At 41.4% G+C, this 2,698-nt stretch overlaps 1 pseudogene; it reads right to left on the bottom strand.

The window, feature by feature from the left end:
* Positions 1–685: 685 nt before the first annotated feature.
* On the bottom strand, positions 686–802 carry LOC124791211 (annotated as a pseudogene).
* Between the last annotated feature and the right edge of the window lie 1,896 nt (positions 803–2,698).

Genomic DNA, 2,698 nt, shown 5'->3' on the forward strand with positions numbered 1-2,698 from the left:
GATGTAGTTCCATCAGTGGCACAGAGCAATGTTGAACAGGTGCAGACACCAACAAGTGACTTCATTTCAGTAGAAGCAGTTCCATCAGTAGCACCCAGCAGTGTTGAACAGGTGCAGACACCAACAAGTGATATCATTTCAGTAGAAGCAGTTCCATCAGTGGCACCCAGCAATGTTGAACAGGTGCAGGTAACAGTCCATAATATTCACTATCACTAATCAGACAGTTCATCAGAGTTTATCAGCAGAAATTAAACATTTCCAAGTGGCACCCATCATGTTGAACAAGTGCAGGTAAGAATCCATAATATTCACTATCACTAATCAGACAGTTCATCAGAGTTTATCACAGAAATTAAACATTTCCAAGTGGCGCCCATGAATGATGATAGGTGCAAGCACAAACAACAGTTTGAATGCACACACAACTGCTTTTACGAAATTATTACCAATGCTCTTACACTAAACATACAAATTGTAATAAACACACAAATGCACTCCGTCTTCAGGCCACAAGTGGCCCATCGGGACCATCCGACCGCTGTGTCATCCTCAGGTGAGGATGCGGATTGGAGGGGCGTGTGGTCAGCACACCGCTTATGATGGTTTTCTTTGACCGGAGCCGCTACTATTCGGTCGAGTAGCTCCTCAATTGGCATCACGAGGCTGAGTGCACCCCAAAAAAGGGCAACAGCACATGGCGGCTGGATGGTCACCCATCCAAGTGCCAGCCACGCCCGACAGCGCTTAACTTCGGTGATCCTACGGGAACCGGTGTATCCACTGCGGCAAGGCAGTTGCCTAAACATACAAATGATATCAGATAATTGTCATATTAACTATTACAAATAGACTAATATCAGTAAACCTATAATATTTATGGGTGTCAGTGCATGCCACAACAAACAAGTAAAATAATATTTAGGAGGTAGGTCGCTACCAGTTATCTGGGATTAGGAAAGGAAAACACACAAAACACACTCACTCTTCTTTCTAATTGAAAAGTGTTAACTGTGTAAGTGCAATTCTGTAAAAAATTTGATGTTCAACATGTGTATCAAGTAGTGGTGGCAGCAGTGTATAACAGTCAATAATAGTTAGTCAACGTCATAGTCATCATGTCAAGACCAATGTTTGCAAAGCCAAATCAAATGTACGGTTGCTGAACAACTGTCAGTGTGCCAAGATATGCAAATACTTCCTCTCTCCAAAAAAAAAAAAAGGTATATACTGCTTATTGATTTAACAAAGTGTGTGTGTGTAGATAATCTTCCTTCCACTTGAGTGTTCTAGTCTGCCATCTTCATCCTCCTTGTTCCATATAAACCAACAAAAAAAAGTATGCTCCTCACTTACTTTACCTCTTATCCACCAAAACTCCAATAATCATCAGCATCACATAATCTTAATACTTCAATGATACCTCTTACGTCGATACATATGAACCTTATCATCAATATCACGTACCTTACCTCTTGTCCACCAAAACTCCGATAATCATCAACTTCACACAATCTCAATACCTCAATAATACCTCTTCAATACGTTGATACATATAACCCTTATCGCCAATATCATTTCACTTCCATAACAATTCTTTCCTCTAGTCAGTCTCCTCGAACAAGTACAGATAAGATCCTAGTGCAAACTTCAATTCAGCATCCCATACAATCCGAAGACACAATGTCCACACACAACCATCGTGTATTTAATCTGACCCAACTCTTCTACTCATTATGAATTATAAAATACATTTTGGTTACCTTGTCCAGCATTAAATAAAAGAAATGCATACATGACCTCTAACAGCCTTTAGTTTGAATAACTTTCAGTAAGTAAGTACGAGTACAGAGTGTGAATGATCTTAATATTTCACAGTGTGTACACCACTTCAAGAATCATGGCAAAACAGAAGCAAACATGTGGAGTATTTCTTGTGTCAAGTGTCACTTGCTATTTCAATTGCTCACGAAGAATGCAGTGTAATAACTGTCAATGGTCTAAACCTAGTGTTGGTATGTCATGTTGTTAGCTTCCTTCCTATTGGCATAAATTTATACAACTTCCATAAAACCTCCAGCTCATGTGACTTCAATGAAGTTTCTTGTACCAATGTCGTTCGTAGAATTATAGCAGTTCATTTTCTTATCTTAAAATATAAGGTACTGAGCGTAAGCGAAACATGCAATAGCGAGTAAATATACCAGTAGAGAACAGAATGTTAACAAGTGTATGTGGCACAATCCCTATAACGAGGCTCTGCCAAGCGAACAGTCTATAATTAATATCATAGTGTGACCTCCCCCCCCCATGAACCATGGACCTTGCCGTTGGTGGGGAGGCTTGCGTGCCTCAGCGATACAGATAGCCGTACCGTAGGTGCAACCACAACGGAGGGGTATCTGTTGAGAGGCCAGACAAACGTGTGGTTCCTGAAGAGGGGCAGCAGCCTTTTCAGTAATTGCAAGGGCAACAGTCTGGATGATTGACTGATCTGGCCTTGTAACAATAACCAAAACGGCCTTGCTGTGCTGGTACTGCGAACGGCTGAAAGCAAGGGGAAACTACAGCCGTAATTTTTCCCGAGGGCATGCAGCTTTACTGTATGATTACATGATGATGGCGTCCTCTTGGGTAAAATATTCCGGAGGTAAAATAGTCCCCCATTCGGATCTCCGGGCGGGGACTACTCAAGAGG

Source organism: Schistocerca piceifrons, chromosome 3 (genome assembly GCF_021461385.2).
Source record: "Schistocerca piceifrons isolate TAMUIC-IGC-003096 chromosome 3, iqSchPice1.1, whole genome shotgun sequence".
Taxonomy (NCBI): domain Eukaryota; kingdom Metazoa; phylum Arthropoda; class Insecta; order Orthoptera; family Acrididae; genus Schistocerca; species Schistocerca piceifrons.